This window comes from Cicer arietinum, chromosome 4 (genome assembly GCF_000331145.2).
Source record: "Cicer arietinum cultivar CDC Frontier isolate Library 1 chromosome 4, Cicar.CDCFrontier_v2.0, whole genome shotgun sequence".
Taxonomy (NCBI): Eukaryota; Viridiplantae; Streptophyta; class Magnoliopsida; order Fabales; family Fabaceae; genus Cicer; species Cicer arietinum.
In genome coordinates, this window is record NC_021163.2 from 22,988,989 (window position 1) to 23,009,294 (window position 20,306).

Sequence of the window (20,306 nt, forward strand, 5' to 3'; positions counted from 1 at the left end):
AAAAAAATCTGAAATTTTTTATCGAAAAAAAATCGGAAATTTTTTATCGAAAAAAGTCGGAAATTTTTTATCGGCAATTTTTATCGAAAGAAAATCAGAAAATTTAAAAAAAAAAAATCGGAAAATTTTATTGAAAAAAATTAAAAAAAAAATTATCTGTGAAAAATTTGAAAAACTTTATTTCTCAAAAAAGAAAATCGATTCTTTTTAGATAAAAGTGGGCCTATGGGCCTCCTAAGCCCACAAATTTTTAGGGGGCTTTTAGTTTAGGGGGTCTTGTTTTTGGGGGCCTTTTAAATTATTAATTTTTTTGGCCCCTTCAAAATGTGGGCTGGGGCCAATAATTAGGGGGCTTGTCAAATTGACAGCTCTAGGTACGCGGGTCAATGAAAACGGGTTTATGTGGTTTATAATGGACGGGTTCGGGTTAGAATTTTTGAACTACGGATACCCGGACCCGCCCATTTCAAATTAATAATATTATATTTTAAAATACTAGGGTTGTCCAAAAATCTCAAAGGCTTTCCCCAGTCCAGAAAAAAAAAAAAAAGCTCAAATCTAGAATAAACCCATTGCCCTCACTAAAAATCTGTAAATGGAGAGGGTACATGCAACACGATCCTTCACAAAGGCACATAGGTACATGCAACATCATTTGAGTTCCTTCTTTTTTGTTTTTAATGATCTTAGTTATGGTTTTAAAACATGATTTTACTTATTCAAAGCACACTAAGTTTTTTGTTAGGTTTTTCATTTCTCTTACGATCTGAGTTTGAATAAATAACTTCATTTTTTCATCTATGTTAAGGTACTGAATCTACTGAGCGTGTCATTTTTCCTGTGTTGGAAGGTCTTCATCACTCATCATTGTGAGCAAGAACAAAAAGGTTAGGGTTGATTGTATAATGGGTGTAGGGTTTTTAAATTTGTTTTCAGTTTTATGATTTGTGACATTTTAAATCTATTAAAGTTTGTTTATGTTCTGGTTTGATTTATGAAAGTTTATTATATAATGGGTCTTTTAGGGTTTTTGGAAGTTTTATTTTTTGGGTCTTTTATGATTTCTTTTTGTTTTTGTTAAGTTGGGTTCAATTTATTTAACTTAGGGTTTGTCTTGAAGGTTTTATTTTGCATTTATAAGTTTATATATTTAAAAATATTTTAGTTAATGTTAGGTTTTTATGCATAATTTGGTGTGGTTTATTTAATGTGATTTAGTTGGGGTTTGTTCTATGTTTAAGGTTATCAAATCTTCATTGGTGTGAATCTCTTCAATATATTTTTATTTTCAGTTTTGTTTGTCTTAGCAGGAATTTATTTCTGTGTTTTTTGTGGCTAAAATAAAAAAGATATCATATTATAAGAGTATTATATTGTTGAATTTCATGATTTTCTTGTGTAAGATAAATTTAAAGATAATTGTGTAGATAATCTTAGATCTATATGATTTTTTTTGTTTTCTGGGCATTATCATTTAATTTAATAAATAGCATTTTGGTTTTGACAATTAGATTCTGATCTAATGTTCAATACACATGTTAAGATGGATCTTTTGTCAACCATGTCCATTAATGTTTGACCAAAGCTAACAACAAAATTTTATCAAAAAGGATGTTTTATTTTGAATTCTCTTTGCTTGACAAGTGAGATTATAAACTGAAAGCATCTTCTAAAGTTATCTTCTGCTTTTGTTTATCCTATCTCAGCAAAGGTATCCTAGAAGATTCAACTAGATTTCATCGGTAAGCTACTCGACCTAGATTACTATTTGTTTAAGGTACAAAGAAAATTTGGTTAATGGATTGCAAAATTTATAGCACTTTTCTGTTTGATTTTTGTTGTTTTGGGTACAGACTGAAATTTTATGTGAGCTAACTGAATAGAATGAAAACCATGTCATTGATTATTTAAATGTTTTCAATTTTCAAAAGGTTTAAGATTAGGGTTCCTATTTTTAGACTTCAAGCTTTTTCAATCTAGTTTGTTTATAATTAACTTTACTTTTTTTTTTAATCTAGTTTGTGTCTTTTGTTAGTTCTTTTATTTATATTCTTTTGTTGAGTGTATGCTTATTTTTCAATTTCAGTTTTTTTATTTATGTATGCTTTTGTTTGTTATTTTTAAAGCATTCTTCTCTTTTTTATTTATTTAAATGTTTCCAATTTTCAAAAGTTTTAAGAGTATGGTTCTTATTTTTAGACTTCAAGTTTTTTCAATCTAGTTTGTTAACTAGCTTTACTTTTTTATATAATCTAGTTTGTGTGTTTGTTTAGCTCTTTCATTCATATTATTGTGTTGTTTGTTTATGTTATTAATTTTTTATCGTTATGATTTTTGCAGTTTGGTTGGTTATTAATTCTGGATTTTATTTTGAGGGTTTGTGTCTAATTCTGGTTTTATTAGTGTGGTTCTAGCTTTAGAAGATGGAGCAAGGAGAAGCTAGCAATCAAGGAGGACATCAAGGAGTAGTGGAGCAAGGAGAGGGTAACAGTGAAGGAGGACATCAAGGAGTAATGGAACAAGGAGAGGGTAACAGTCAAGGAGGACAACAAGGAGTATTGGAGCATCATCACTGTGAGTTTGTTATGTTTAATATGCAAATAGTTTTATGTTTAGTATGTATGTATGCTTGCAAATATTTTATGTTTAATGAGTATGTTTCTTTTTATGTTTAATTTGTATGTATGCTTCTTGTTTAATTAGTATCTAGATTTGCAACTATTTGATGCTTAATTAGTATATATTATTTTATTTTTAATTTGTATGTATGCTTCTTGTTTAATTAGTATCTAGATTTGCAACTATTTGATGCTTAATTAGTATATATTATTTTATTTTTAATTTGTATGTATGCATGTTTCATGCTTAATATATATGATTGCAACTAATTTATTCTTAATTAGTATGCATATATTATCCTCAATTTTTATGGGTACTTCTTGCAACTGTTTTTATTTAATATGTATCCTTTATGCCTAAATTTTATTTATTCTCAGGTTTAATTAGTTTTTATGTAATATTAATTAGTACTTATCCTTCTATTACTACTTATTAAACATTTTAACTATTTAAAAAAATTTAAATAGTTTAACTATATATAAAAAAACTAATTAAAAACTACACTTTAAATATTAAAAAAATTAATAATTAAACTCTTAAAATATTTCAGTAGTGGATAATTCTCAACCAACACAAGCAGTTATTGCTGCAGATGGGCTTCCTCCTCTTCCTATTAGTAGTAAAAAAAGAAAACCCAATGCTAATGGTCCTAGGAGAAGCTCTAAGGTTTGGCTGGACTTTAACATTCTACCCGATGAGCCTATCCCTACTGCTTCTTGTAAACATTGTCACCAAAGATACCTTTGTCATTTTAAAACACATGGAACCTCAAACTTGAAAGCTCACTATGAGAAATGCAAAAGTAATCCAGCCCACATTCTTAATGACCCCAATCAAACAAACCTTTCTTTTGGTGATGGTGGTAGTTTGGTTCCATCAAGCCAAAGATTCAATGCCCAAGCATGTAGGAATGCCATTGTTCTTTTTGTTATTCTTGATGAACATTCATTTAGAGTGGTTGAAGGTGAGGGTTTTAAACAATTATGTAGACAATTGCAGCCACAAATGACCATCCCTTCAAGGAGGACTATTGCTAGGGATTGTTTTCAACTATATCTTGCTGAAAAACTGAAGCTGAAGGCATTGTTCAAATCTGATTGTAGTAGAGTAGCTCTTACTACGGACTGTTGCACGTTCGTTCAAAATCTCGGTTATATGACCTTTACCGCTTATTTCATTGATAAAGAATGGAACTATCATAAACGCATTATAAGCTTTAGTTTAGTGCCAAATCACAAAGGGGACACTATTGGTAGGAAAATTGAAGAGGTTTTGATGGAATGGGGTATTAGAAAAGTGTCTACAATTACCGCTGACAATGTATCATCCAATGATGTGGTTGTCTCTTATCTGAACAAGAGACTTAAGAACAAGAATGGACTGATGGGTGAAGGGGATTATTTTCATATGAGGTGTTGCGCCCATATCTTGAATCTAGTAGTCCAAGATGGGTTATTAGAACAAGATTTATCTATTCGTAGCATTCGCAATGCAATTAGGTTTGTCCGTTCTTCTCCACAAAGAGCTTTGAAGTTTAAGGAATGCATTGATATTTGTAATATAACATATAAAAAACTTCTTAGTCTTGATGTTTCTACAAGGTGGAATTCAACATACAAAAAGTAGAAACATCAAGACTAAGAAAATCTTTAAAAATCCCACAAATGTAAGGATTACACCTTGTTGGAAGCTGCTGAAAAGTATCAAAAAGCTTTTGATAAATTAAAGGGTAAGGATTATGGGTGTTTGACTAGGTTTGGGGTTGTTGGTCCTCCTACTTCTGATGATTGATGATTGGGAAAGAATTCGAGCATTTGTTGGATTTTTAAAGATTTTCTTTGAAGCGACAAAGGTTTTTTCATCGTCGCAACAAGTATCTTTGCACACAGCTTTTCATAACTTGGCTTCTATTCAATGTGAGCTTGACAAAACATCAATGAACCTGAATACTATTGTGGTTGTAATGGGTTCATATATGAAGGGAAAATATGATAAATATTGGGGTGACATTGAAAAAATCAATCGTTTTCTTTATTTTGGAGTGATATGTGATCCTCGTTATAAATTAAGGTATATTGAGTGGACTTTTGATAACATGTATGGTGAGGACATTGGTAAGGTGAACGCTGAAAATATTAAGGATAGTTTAATGAAATTGTACATTTGGTACAAATCTGCCCATGATCATAGTGTTGTATCTGTTGTTGACCGATCTGTTGAACAATCTACTCCCCATAAAAATCCATCATTTTTTGCACAGGTAGATGCTTTTAAACAACACTTAAAAGAAAAGGATTCTATTGATAAACAAAACAAACTTAAGAGGTACTTAAGTGGCGCTTGTTCAGTAGATGGTCATAAGTTTGACATTTTGATTTGGTGGAAGCAAAACACTGCTCGTTACCCTATTTTGGCAGCAATGGTAAGAGAAATTTTGGCCACACTAGTGTCAACTGTGGCTTCAGATAGTGCATTCAGCATAGGTGGAAGGGTTTTGGACACATATAGGAGCTCTTTGAGCCCAAAAATAGCAGAAGCTTTGATCTGCACTTAGAACTGGTTGAAGCCCTCTTTCTCATACTTTAAAGACCTTATTTTGATAGAAGATTTTGAGATATCAAAGAATGTTGTGACAGGCTGGGTAATTTGTATATGTACTTCTTTAATTAGACTATTTCTTGTTATTGTAAATTAATTTTTAATTTAAATTATTTATTCATTGTAGAACTTCAACAAGGCTCAATAACTAGTAGTGGAAGGCAAGGGTCTATTATTGACGGAGCAACTGCTCCTGGGCCTGCTTAAGTTTTTTAAGTAAGAAAAATTATACTTATTTTTTATGTATAAAGTATGTAAGTGAGCTTTAATAATGAACCTAACAATTATGCTATTTCAGTTTTATTTAATTACATCTAGGTTTCAGATTTCAGACTTTCTTAGTTTTTTGAAGTCATATATGACTTATACTTGCACAACACATGCCTGTATTTTGAGGATGATGTTTTGGCTGAAAATTGTGCTTGCGTGACATCATTTTGAACATGATTTGTTGACGTTTGTTGGAGAAAATATTGCCCAATTCATATAGTTTGGGACACGAGAAAATATTGTCCAACTCAAAATCAAAACATGCTCTTAATTAAACTGTTGTATTACAAGCATTAATTAAACTATTTACTCAAACTAACTTTATTTATTTTCCTAAAAAATGTTTAATTTGTTTTTCTTTTGATATAAAAAAAATTATAAAAGAAGATATGCTTTCACAATCCAAAATAAGAAAGTAGAGTGTATTTGAATTAATATGTTTTTGTTTCAAGTAGCGTACAAATAATTCAAGTGCATAACCCCTGCTAAATTTTCACTTAAGTCAATGCCTAACCAAGTGCATACCACTTTCCAAATGATCCAAAGTTTCCACATTGCAAAAACATAAAACACAAGATAAAGCATAAAGATATGTGATTATACCTCTTGTATGCATAAGTCTCCAACCGAATACACTTATCTTGTGGCAACACCTCTAGTGAAAATGATTGAGCTAACCATTTTTCTTTCCAAAACATAACACTTTGGCCATTTCCGAATACACAATTGATATTGTGCACAAACATGTCCGAATTCAGATCCCTCCACTACATTGAGGTACAATTGTTTATTTAAAGTCAAGCTATTTTTATAAAATTTCAAAAGTTTCGAGGGAAAAAAAATTGGGTAAAACTGAAATTTTAGATAAATTGAGAGATTTTGCAAATTTTTAGAGATGAAATTTTTAAAACAAAAATAATATAGGAACTAATGTGCAAATTTTGAAATATATAAAGACAAAATTGTAAATGTAAAAAAATTATATGGACCATTTTGTTATTCATATATTACAAGGTAAAGAAGATTTTTCAAATTCTTTATTTTTTCGTCGTATTTGAAATTTTCTAAATAAAGTTTTGACAAAATACTTCATAAAATTCTTTTCATTTAAAATTTATTCAAATTTTTTATCCAAGCAAAGTAATATATATTAAAGAATTCGAATTATCCTAAAAAATCATGTTATCTCAAAAAAAAAAAAAATTCCTTGTCCAAAGAAATTTATATAAATTTATCTTTCTCTAAGTCGATAGCATATTTTGAGTAAGGGGCTTATCGAGTTTACTACTAAATCCAACACTCAAATAACTTGTCAACATGTGGTTAGATTGATTATGTCAAAGACCACCTACACTCGATATGAACTTACAATAAAATATATATTATTTTTTTTTCGAAAATTGATGACATTAAGAATTGCGGATCTTACACTATTCTTTACCATTAACCATTGAAATATATTATTTATTTACTTTTTAATTATTAAGTTTGATTATATTATTTTTATTTTAATATGAATAGAGTTTGTTTTAATGTAAAAAAACAAAAAAGAATAGAGTTTATTTTTGTTTGTGTGCTTGGCAGACGCCACTGAATATTTTACCTTTGAAAGCATTATTTCGCTTTAAGGTTTTAGCTGTTTGGTGTCAAACTTTTAGTAAAATAGTCTCTCTATTTTATTTCTCCTCAGTTTTAGTACCTCAAACAGAATTTTAGTCCAAATTGATAAAAGTTTCATTTTTTCAAGTCACACTACACCATTTATAATCATATATTTTAGATACAATTGTTGCACCACTAAATCTTAAGGCATAGTGTGATTTAAATAAATGCACACAAAAAAATGAAACTTCATCAAATTTTTTATCAAAATTCTGTTTCAAGACTGGAGAGAAATAAAATGGATGGACTACTTTTGCAATTAAACTAAAATAGGAGACCAAAACTATAATTAAACCTCTAATTTATTATTATATATAATAATATATATGAGTGACATTTTCACAATCTTTGTGCACAACAACAGCATAATCATTGATCATAATTTGTCTTGCCCCCTTTTAGATTAAAATTTTGCAGTCTATTTGCTTGCGTAAAGTTTGCCTTCTGATCAAAATGATTTTAATCTTTGAAGGGCACTTTGAGACAAATCTTTATATAAATTATTCATTTAGAGTGGAGATAGACCAGCAAACCTTGCATGATCAAGTGGTGACAAGCATAAATCATTTGTGTTTGCGCACACGTATAAATGATAAAAGTAATTATTAAATTATTATTATTATTAATATTATTATTATTATTATTGATATTATTATTATTATTATTGATATAATAATCTTTTATTTTTTATTTTGTGTGGATTTAAACACAAATTATTTGGGTTTGTAACCGTACAAGTTTGACTTAAGAAATACTTCTCGTATAAGTAAAAAAAAAAGCAAGTTGTTTTTATTATAAACAAAAAATTAATTTTGAAATACATTTATCGAATTGTATTAACCTTTCAATTTTAATAAGATAAAATAAAAATAATATTAGAAAAAAAATTTATTTTTTATACTACAAATATTTATTTCAAATATATTTCACTACTTTGTAACAACATATAATCAAAATAAAGTCAAAACAAAAATTTAATATATTTAGATTAAATTTAAATCCAATATATTAATTTTTATTGGTTTGTTTTGCTTATATTTTGTTATAGAGAAAGTATAGGGAAATGCTAAAAAGTGATCCAATGACACTTATCAAGAAACTAAAAAAGTAAAAATATAATATTTGAAAAGTTGATATATTTGATTTTAATTTTTAACTAATTACCATTTAATAATATTCACTATAACTTTAAATTGATTTTTCTCTAAATCTCATTTTAAGTTTTTTCTTTCTTTCTGAAATTGAAAATATGACATAAAATAATGTTATTAAGGGATATTTCAATCTAGAATACCTTAAACAAAGTTGCATAAAAGAGACATCAAAACCCAAAATAAAAGTGTTCTAGGCTGGACAAGTTAGTTTGATTCATCTGAATGTCATTAGGGCCGATCTCTGATCAACCTTATTCATCCTTTAAATAAATACAAAATTTTTTTGAATTAGGGTATTTTAAAACTTTCAAAGAGAATCTGAAGTGAGGGACCATCATAGCTCACACATACCTCCTCCCTTGGCCGCACAATGATAATTACATCATGATTTCAACCACATGATTTCAATAACCATCACTCATAAACAAGAATACATATCCATAATTAGACAATGATATGAAAATCGCAAACCATCCAACTTACAACACTAAAAGATTTCTTCTAGAAACACGAGTACGTCATACAAAAAGATACCTGCAAATTTGCACATTATTTTAACTTAAAACCTCTTCTAAGATATAAATTTAGTCAACTATCATAGTGTGAATAGATTTACTATCTGAAGAATTTCATCTTACACTTCGGCCAAAAATCCAAGTCCATTCCGGATAAAAAATAATGAAAACCAATCATATATGGAGGAGTGGGTTTGACAACAATACTTATGACTCTATTAATTCTTAGTTAATAATTTTATCTTATCACTTGGTTTTTTTTTCTCCTATTTACTTTAATATTATAATTTAGAATTTTATATTAAATAAATATGTTCAACATTAGAATATATATATAACAATTAACAACACCGTCAAAACAATGGTGTTTTTAAAAGTAAAAGAAAATGCTTAGCTATGTATTTTTATTTTCATAACACTTAACAACTTTTAAAGTAAAAAAAAAAAAATGCTTAGGTATGTATTAACATGTACCTCTCAATGGTCAAAAGGTGGATTTTTTCTGTTTTCAGTAAAAAAAATTAATTGACAAAATTAAATTTTTAATATTTTATCTTATTTAGTTTTAACATTGCAGTTTTTTATTTATTTTCTTTTCAAATTAAGTATAAATCTTGTGATTTATATTTTGAAATATGCATAAATTATTCTTTTTTATTTTTTTCATTCTTTATTGAAAAATACTAAGGTGACAAACCATTTCAACAAAGTCAACATTTCTTTGATAGTTTTTTACTTAAAAATATTGAGGTAGCAAACAACTATAGCAACATCACCATTCTTTTAGAATTTTATTTTATAAAAAAGAAAAATTAAAAAACTCATCATAATATTCATCATCTTCAAAATAACTTCATATCAAAATCCTAGAAAAAATCAAATCTCAAAACTCAATAAAAAATCTCCAATATCTTTGTCATCATCATCTCAACATCTTAGTCCTAAAATCAAGAAAAATAAAACATCTCAAATTCAAAAATAAATCCTAAATCTATCAGTCATAAAAATCAAATTACACATCTTACCGATGCACATTAAAGAAAAAATTAAATTAAATTTACAAAAATCCATAAAAAATTTATCACCGAAACCAAAATTATACTTCCTAAAAATTTAATTTGGGATTTTGTTTTTGGTGAAAAAGATATTCAAAAAATTAAAATTAATAACAAAAATCCATATTGTCAAATTAATCTATATGGATGTGTCGTCTTGATATATATTGAAGATACATCAAACACTACGCCAAAAATAAGTTTTTACAACGTTTTTTTTAAACTGTTTAAAACGCTTTTAAGCGCTATAGTATCTAATGTTGTTAAAAGATACAACAACGCTATTTAAAATAAAAAGTAATGTAATATATAGCGCTCAATACTTCTTTTACATTTATCTATTTACAGCGCTTTTCTAAAAAAATGCTGCAATAGATGATATAGAGTGCACTTGTTAGACTAGTTTTACAATGTTTTTCGCAAAAAGCGTTGTAAAACTATTCTAACAAACGTTGCTTGTTGTACACGTTTTTACAGCGCTTTTTTTACAAAAGCATTGTAATAGATACATTTTTATACTCGTCTTACAGCGCTTTCTCAAAAAAACGTTGTAGTAGGTTCATTTTTATACTAGTTTGACAACGCTTTTTATTAAAACGTTGTAAATCTGATTGACATTTTTTAATGGCATTTCTAAAAAAGCGCTAGTTTGAAATTTTTAAACAGGTTTAATGGCATTTTTTAAAAAAACGTTGTCTTTCTATTTTTTTCCAAAATCATATTGAAACATACTGACTTGCAATTTTCTAATTTAAAACATATTCACAACAAGTTCAATTACATCAGTACTATATTCAGTACATATTCACAGCAACAATATCATATTCACAACAATTACATATCCATAATATCAATTACATATGCACAACAACAATATGTACAGTAATTGAAATAATGATCAACAATTTCAAGCATGCCAATTTCCAGCAATTTCCAATAGCCAATTTCCCAGTAATTATATAACTTTTAGTTTGATCACATACTAACACCAATCTTCCTTTATTTCAGTTAGATCACTTTTAGAGTATGTTGAATTGGAGTTGTCAAAGTACTATGTGATATAATATTTGAACATAAATAAGTTAGAATCAAATATATAATGAAAATAACGTACCGTTTTTGGAATTATATTTTGATTTATATCAACAATCTCCTTCATGAATCATAATATATAGTATCTGCAATCTATAATGTTAGTTTGACGAGGACACTATAAAATAAATATTTATGCATTAATTGTAATTGAAATTTTAAAGGCATATAATTAAGTTCTATAATAACAATTTCAAACCTTTATTGAAATCCATGTGATGTTGTTTGACTTATACTTCGACACTATAGCACCCCGTTGAGCGCGGAAAACTTGTAAAGCACGATGAAAATAAATGTGATTATTATTCAATTACCAAACACATTATTACTTACGTGTCGAAGATATTCTTTATATGTGAGTGATTGTTATAATGATCGTGCAATGGATCTAAATAGTATATAATTTCATATGTGACATTGATGGCAAACAACACCCAATATTGTCTACAACAACAAAAAATTGGTTGGCAACTTTGTTTACACAACTCATAAAGTATCATAAATTAGAAAAGATATAGATTCTTCTTCTATTTCTTTTTATGTTCTCCTTTCTTGTTGGCATATGTTATTAATGCCTGATTCCCAGAATTACTCTCACTCATTTCATCCATTTTCAACTCTCTTGATTCTAGAGTTCCCTACAACTCTTCAAGACTCAATGTGGAAATTTCTTTAGATTCTTCAATCGCGCACACAACATAATCGAACTCGGGATGCAAAGATCTCAATATCTTATTTGTGATACTCCTCAATCTTGAAATCAGATCTGAAACCTTCTCTTGTTCCTGCATCTGCAACAATTCGAACTGTTTCTATAAGGTCTGCAATTTCACTTTATTGACCTTGGTTCCTCTAGAATAACACTTCTCCAAAATGTCCCATATTTCTTTTGCACTTCTTGCATCAGAAATTTTTGTCAAAGTTGGTAGTGTCAAGGCATTGATGAAGAATAAAAGTGGTCTTGCAATCTTTCTTCTTGTTTTCTTTAAAATTCAACTTCTTTTCCTCTGTTGGATTGGCTCCCAGATCTTCAAAACTTTTTTCTATGATTTCCAACACTTCTAGAAATCCAAACAATGCTCAAATCTGCACTCTCCATCTATCACCATCTTTTTCATCAAAATGTGGCATGTGGGCTGGAAATTTTTTATTGTTTGCACTTGAACTCATTCTCAATTCACTGTGTTTGATCCTCACACTTAACTCGTATTTATCCTCACACTTCACTTGTGTTTGTCACTCGAATCGAAACCTTGATCTGGATACATATTGTTAGTGTTTAAACTATTCAAATGGAAGTAAAACCAGAAAGAAAGGAATGATATGAATGTGTTGTTTTATTGAGAGGTGAATATGCTATTTATACATAGTTTTTATCACATTATTTCTAAGTAACTTCTACCTAACTAACTAACTAAACAAGTAATTAGTTAGGTAGTTGATTACATACAATCAAACTTAACTTGAATTACAAAAACAGAATACGGAAAACGTTCAACGTTCTCCGTTTTTCTAACACTCAAAACCAAAAACATTATTGATTTCCAACATAATTATTAAGATAATATAAAAATAATGAAAGTTTGATGGATATAATTAAATGTCAACAAAGAATTATTCATAATAACTCTAACAAGAATTATTTATAGAGTAAATTGATCTTTAACATATGAGACATTAATTATGGTTTTCTTGTTTGATAGGAATTAATTATGTTGTTTATTCATTTAACTAAATGATAAAGTTTTCAATTAACTATTTAATTAAATAATAAAGTCGTTAGAACAATTTATTAAATGACAATTAGATGAATTGATCATGAGACTATACTAAACAATAAATACCATTTTTTTAACCATTTAATTTTTAAAAAAATGAATTCTAATAATTCAAAATTCGATCGAAAAGACCAAGATATATCAAGTATTCTTTGACTAATAAAGTTATAACTATTCTTAAATAAGCAGATTTAGCTTTATTGCTATCAAATGGTTATAATAATTATAAAGACCTTAAAGACTTGACATGATAAGTAGGACAAGATAAAGGAGAACCAAACGCATGACACACTAAATTTAATTTTAGAATGTTTGGGTGTTATCGATTATAATTGATTTATTTCTAGAATTGATTCTAATTCGAATTTGAGATTTGTAGTTTTTTTCATCAAACGAGATATATTTACACTCAAATGTAATTGAACTCACTTTCACATGATATATTTGTTTTGGACGTTTTTTTGGATTAATCCCTAAATTTACTAAATCCAAGCATAAATGAATGTTTAATTAGTGTGACATGAGAATCCAAACAAGTTACATAATAATCTTATGTGTGAGGTGTTTTGAATATTTAAAATCTCTAAAAGGAGTTCAAGCTTTAAAAGACTAGAAAGTTTGAAAATAACATTTTATTTATATAGCAAAGATAAATGTTGGAAATTGCAATTAAAAGCAATGATAGAAAGTAAATTATGCTTGAAACTAAATAACTTGAAAGTAAAGTGCGTTTTAAGTTAAATTGCAGAATATTTAAATGTCTTAGAGTAAATAGTTTGAAAGAAAAGTGCATTTTAAGTTAAATTGCAGAAGATTAAAATAACTCGAAAGTAAATGATTTGAAAGTAAATGACAATATGAGAGTAAACGACATAATTAATTTTACGGAAGAATTGAAATGTTTACAAGAAACTAAAGATTCGAATTATTAAGATTTGTGAAATCTTACAGAATACACGACAAATATACTTAGTTTTGGTAAAGCTTTGAATTCGTTTCAGAATGAACGTATCCGACTTGGTTTCCCATTGTAGAAACTTTGTATTTTTAAAAACAATAAATTAAGTAAGTGTAGTCTTAGGGAAATGTCAAGTTCGTGGTAGTTACTTTTGTTGAACTAAATTTCAACGTCTACATGCTACTAGTCGACACAACCGGTTAGTGTTGCGGTAAACTTGATGACTTTCACTCATGTGTTTAGCATGTGGAACCTTATGCTGTTGACGTTGTTTTATCTGGTGTTAGTTGTCCCTTTTGACTATTTGTCAATGTTGGTTGAATGCGACGTCGACTGCCAAATTTCTTTTTGTTGAGTGTTGGTTGAAATTGAAATAATCTCACATTGCTTTGAATTATAAAGGAAGAGCAAGTTCAAGGTTATATATATATGAATCTAGTTTTTCATTACAATTCACCCCAGTCAGAAATACTTTAAGTTTATATCTGACTTTTTCTTTGTCTCTTGTTTTAGAGTTTTGTAAGGTAGTTAGATATTTTATTTGGAGAGTGTGGTTATAATGAGGTGTGTAGTATTTGAGAGAAATCTATGTGTTGTAATAATCTTCGGTTTGGAGTTTCAACATTATTTTTGAGTGTTGTGATTGTTATATAATTTTCTCTATTTGTTTTTTTTTTCCAACATCTAGTATTAATAGCTTTTGGTTTGGTCCAAGAAAATAGAGTTCTTAGAATGCTTTGTGGTCGCAACTTTGTTTGATCTTCCACATCAGAAAAGAATTATGGTATTGTAGGGTATTCAATTCATCTTACATATCAAAACATAATTTTGATACTATAGAAGTGATGTTAGACAATGATCTAGTTAAGGAAAGAAAACTAGGTTGTTAAGTGGTCCTTTGTGATTTACCTCTCTTTCTTGGGAACCTACTTGTTGCACAACTTACAGTTTTCATTCGGTTACAACGTTAAGTCTTGTTAAGTTTGAAATAGAGAAATTAATGGGAAAAATAATTTTTTGGCTTGTGGAAAATATAAATAAAAAATATGTTGATACAATCAGGATTATACAAGGCACTAAAAGGAAACATTTTATAAATGGAAAATGAAAAATGGTAGGAATTAGATTTGACAACTGCAAGTGCAATTTGTTTGTATTTGGCTAAAAATATTCCTATGAATGTGCAAGACAAGTCGAAAGTCAAAGAGCTTTGGGAGAAACTTGAAAGGCTATTTCAAACAAAAGTCATCTCAAATTGGTTGTTGTTGAAGGAGATGTTTCATAATTTATGCATGGATGAAAAAATGAAGTATTTGATCATCAAAGTACTCTCAATAGTATTGTCTACAAATTAGAAGTCATTAGAGGGAAGATAAGACATTAAGACTCGTACGGTCTCTTCCATCTTCCTATGGGCATATCAAACATGTTTTGATATATGGGAAGGAAACTTTGAACTTTGAAGAAGTTGTCAGCAAAATTATTTCTGAAGAAAGAAAGTTGAAAAGTGAGGAAGATTTATAATATTGGGTGTTGGTTGCTAAGGGTATGCCTTATGAAAAGAAAAATCATAGAATTATATGAAATGTTAAAAATGTGGACAGTCTGGGCATGTGAAGAATAATTGCTTTGGTAGAGAAATATCATAAAAAGAGTTTGAGTCAAATAATACCAATGTCTCATTCATGATGCAAGGTGTGATGTGAAATTATGTCATGTGAAGAATAGTATATCCTTATGGCATTTCGGCGCTGCCATGGAAAAAGATTAATTATTGCTAGAGGAATAAAATATGGAGATTGGTTGACATTGATGTAAGGTGTGCTATGAAATTATGTACGTCGCTGAAGAACTTTTTGAGAAAGATAACAATGAAGTTGCACCATATTTTTTAGCATGTTTTCGGCATTGAGAATAAATTATGTAAGTGATTTAACTTTAAGTAGAGTATATTTTTTATGGTGAAGTATGATAGTTCTTTTGAACTATGATTTTCGTAATAGACAATGAAAGTGGAAGGTTCATCAATTTCAATCAAAGTAGAGATTGTTGAGTTTTGGTTGAAATTAAAATAGTCTCACATTGTTTGGATTTGTAAAGGAAGAGAGAGTTCAAAGTTATATATATGGCTTTAGTTTTGATTACAATTTGCATCAGTCAGAAACACTTTAAGTTGATATATAAGTATTTCTTTCTCTCTTATTTTAGAGTTTTGTGAGGTAGTTAGATTTTTTTTTTTGGACAGTGTGGATGCATTGGGGTGTTAGGTTTAAGCGGAGCGAAAAGGGTTTCCCATGAGATGGGAAATCTAAATGTCACGACCCTAAAACTAAACGTTGTGACCGGCGCACAAGCTATACTCATAGTCTGACAAACCTACCAACTAACTTAACAATTAAGCAACTAAATAGTTCTCAATAACCATTTCGAAAAATATATAATTTTTCTCGAAATTTCAACATAGTATCCTCTATAATTTCAACGTTTCCAAATTTATAAAATTCTTTTTAAACTTTCAACTCAGTCATGTTCCAAAGAGCATAATCTAAATTTTTAATACATCTCCCAAAAAGACTTTTTAGATTCAAAATAGTTGCAAAATATATTACGACTTAACAGACTTTACAAAAAGGATCCTCGGTCAAAGAGGCCTACAAAAAAAATCGAGACTTGAATCTACTAACAACTTGCTACTCAGCTTTATGTGAATCTAAAGAAAAAAATATACAACATGAAGGGCTAAGTCACAAAGACTTAGTGATGAGACAAACAATCACCACCAACTAGAAGAGAAACACAAAAAGGCACAAATAATTGTTTTACAATCTTGTGACAATTATGTTAAACAATACTACCTAAAATATAAATAATTTTCAAATAAAATATACACATGATAAAATTATTAAACTTATAATTTGACCATTCAGGTTGAAATATTAAAAATCAAATTCATAAAGAAGTGAAATCAAAATGTACCACCTTAAAAATACCATAGAAAATCAAACAAGTAAAAAATATAAATTCTTGAGAACCAAGAGGCAGCTTCATCTCATTGATAGTATTTTCCTCCTAAAGGTGGCATTTCCCTTAGGGGTGACTCCATCTAACGAATAGCTCTCTCCTCTCAATCTCGCAACGCATTATCACGTATCAATTAGGGAGCTTACATCTCGTTGACAGCTCTCTCCTCCTACGGATGACATTTCTCATATGAGCAACTTCATCTAACGAGTAATTGTCCCTAATCAAAATGAGGTAACTAAGTGTACCTATTGTCGTTAACGATTTCATAATTATAACAACAATTTTCAAAACACATATTTAAAAATAATCTTTCATTTCACCATAACTCATGGAAAAACATATTCAACGATACATCAATTCGATATTTAAATGTTTTATAACTCATAAATAAATCAAGCTACAAACATATTATATAACAAAGACCGTGAAAATAAGTAAATGATAAAATCGAGAAAAAATACAAAGATTGTGTTCCCCAATTTTTTAAATAAATACTTTAACATAGAAAACGAGTAAAATAATAATTATAGCATAATAAAAAAAAAATATGATAATGATCTTCGTCTACTCACAACTATGGAAAATGGACTAAGTTTGTTCTCCAACAACTCTAGAGTAGAGGCAGGACCTCAGCTAACAAATCTGAGAATCAAAAATAATCTCGAGACTTTCGAAAAATTATTCAAAAGTTTAGCTAACTCTAGGAAACTATAAAAATCATTTACATCTATTTTAAACACAAAAATAAAATGTTTAAACAAAACTACATGTTTTTCTATAGATTCATACTAGCATTAGAGTTGTGTATTTATCTCAAAGAGTCTCAATGAACACCTTTCAAAAAATGGTTACTATTCTCCTTTCTTGACTCACAAACCCTAACCTCCAAAAATCTTAACAAAGAGTATTTGTAGGAGTATGAAAAATTATGCTCTTGGGGTGTTAAGTTCATTATAAGAGTTGAGGGTTTAGGTGTGCAATTGGTGTTGTGGAGTGAGATTATGCAAGGAAAAAAAAGAAGAGAAGAAAAAAGGGGGAAGATGGATGTTGTTGCCGAGAGAGAAGAAGGAGAGAAAATGTGAGGTGGAAAAATGAAATAGAGTGGAGTTGGTTTGATTTTAATAATATTAATAATTAAAAATAAATTATATTAATGTAACTGAGCGTTTCACTGAACTACTAGGTCCATGCGGGTTTTTTGAATAAACTATTGTTGATAATGAGCAAGGAATATTTGTCTTTCTGCTAAGTAGGTTGGATATTTGAAAGAAGTTTATGTGTTGTAATTATTTTCACATAGTGTTATTCTTTGATAGTTGTTTTTCCTCTGATTTAAAATTTCCACATTATTTTCTTGTGTTTTGACTATTATTTAAATTTCTCTATTGATTTATTTTTTCAACACTTTTATGTATGAACCCTTCCCTTGAACTTATATTTTCATATATTCGTCCTCATCCCTTAGATTCTAGGTCGATTCAAATTATAGAATTTTCTAACAGTATCCAAATATAAATTATGTTACCTTAAACTTACTTTCAACTAAAATCAATAAAAGAGGATCTTACACAAAATATTGGGAAAAAATAAATATTAACTAAAATATTATAATTGAAATTTATAAAAATCATACAGTTTTATCAAAGATTCAATTTAACATCAATACAAAATAAAAATATAATATGTGAAAAGAGACATTTACATCGAATTAACGTTATGTAATTTGTTCTCCTAAAGCCTTGAAATCAACATAACAAATAGTATCACACCATATCATATATCAACTTTTAACATGTAACATGTCATATATCAACTCTTAACATGTGTTTGATATTAGTTAGTTTATATTAAGTAGTTTATTTGTATATATAACTCGTTGTATTAATTTTATTATATTTTTTATCAGTCTAAATTCTAATAAATGTCTACATTGTGTATCTCCTCAATTGTGTAATTTTAATATGATATCAACAAGTTGATTGTGATTTAAGAAATATATATTGAATAATCTCTTTATATTATGGTAAAAATAAAAAGAAGATTATTACTAGCAAGAATCATTGACATTTGTTTTTTACTTTATTTAATATTAATAGAGAAAAATTACTTAGAGGAGAAAAAGAGTAAGAACCTGACAAATATAAGAAACATATTTAGATAGTCTGAAGATCAAAACAAGAAACTACCCTAACTAGTGCGACTAAGAAGAAGAGTCCAAAAGAAAAGAGATATAATAATAAGCACAAAACTTAAAGAAGAGAGGGAGAGAGACGAAGTCCTATTCACAAAATAATTTGAGATATTTTAATAACTTATTACTATTATTTTAATAATTTATTATTATATCATTATTATTTATTAAAAAAAAATAGAAAATTTAGGAATACCATGGTCCATGTCCACTCCTGAAAAAATCTGCCACGGAAGTCAATGAAAAACTTACCATAGAAATTAGAATGTAAGACACAGTTAGCATGTGATTGCTTTCACATTGGAAAGCTCAAGATGCGCGGCCAATAGAAAGCTATTTAGCTTCGACATGGACATGCAGTGAATCGGTGGTCAAGCGCGGAAACAAACGTACCATTAGTTTTGTTTATTTTCACCATCAGTATTCGAGGCTTGTAGTTCAACTATTTAGTTTGGCAAGGCCCACTAATGATCAATATGTCCTTCTTAGCAATTGACCAGTTCATAGGATATTTCAGGTGATCGATTGAATGATTAGTTCTTCCAAAGATGCTAATGAATTTAAATCTCTCTTTTCTTTTGCGACAATTATGTGTTTTTTATTTCATATATGAATAGTTTATAACGTATTAGGTGCTTTGGATCAGGACAATGCAGGCCCGCATTTGCTTGTTCTCCTTTGTTAGTGTAGAGTGGACGGTCACTTGGCACTGTGGAAGAGACGTGTATGTTTTGTATTTTACTGTTGTTGATAATAGGATCAGTTATAAAATTCCAAAACATGAAAGTTTAATGTTTGAAAATTGAAACTATGTAATAGGTCCACTCATGGAGGAATACCAAAGAAAAGTGTACATAAAAGTCCTAGTATTGACCGCAAGACAATTCACAATATCACTTTCTGTGTTAATTTCTACCTTCAAAATTTCTGATATTTACAATGACCATTATGGTTTCTTTATTACTTTCCGACAATGTATACTATCTTCTATATCAGATTGAAAACTCTGGCACTTCAAATTCGTGATAGATGGAGCCTGAGATTGTCAGCATAAAAAATGATGGTCGTAGTTCTATGAGAGCCATCCTTTTTTGCTCTTAGCCACCTTGAGCTTCATTACAAGTTCTTCACGCTCAGATTCTACCTCTGCATATTTAAGGCTCATGTGGAAGTAGTGATCCTGAATATCTCTTAACTCTTCCTCTAGCATTGATTTTGTACGTTCAAACTTTTCTTTTGTCACTAGTTCTTCTTCAGCTATTAATTTTACTGGGCCTTCTGCCCGGCTGTTTCGGCCTTGAGGTGACAATCTGCAGTATAATAATACAAGGAATATTATTGCACAAATGACTTAATAGAACAATAAGGCATGACCTAAAACCAAAGGCAT

At 28.8% G+C, this 20,306-nt stretch overlaps 1 long non-coding RNA gene and 1 pseudogene across 1 annotated transcript; both read left to right on the forward strand.

The window, feature by feature from the left end:
- The first annotated feature begins 2,423 nt into the window (after positions 1–2,423).
- On the forward strand, positions 2,424–5,424 carry LOC105851923 (zinc finger BED domain-containing protein RICESLEEPER 2-like; annotated as a pseudogene).
- A 13,697-nt stretch (positions 5,425–19,121) lies between these two features.
- Positions 19,122–19,849, forward strand: LOC113786215 (uncharacterized). The gene is made up of 2 exons (XR_003472386.2): positions 19,122–19,433; positions 19,563–19,849. It is a non-coding gene; the product is annotated as an uncharacterized lncRNA (long non-coding RNA).
- The last annotated feature ends 457 nt before the right edge of the window (positions 19,850–20,306 follow it).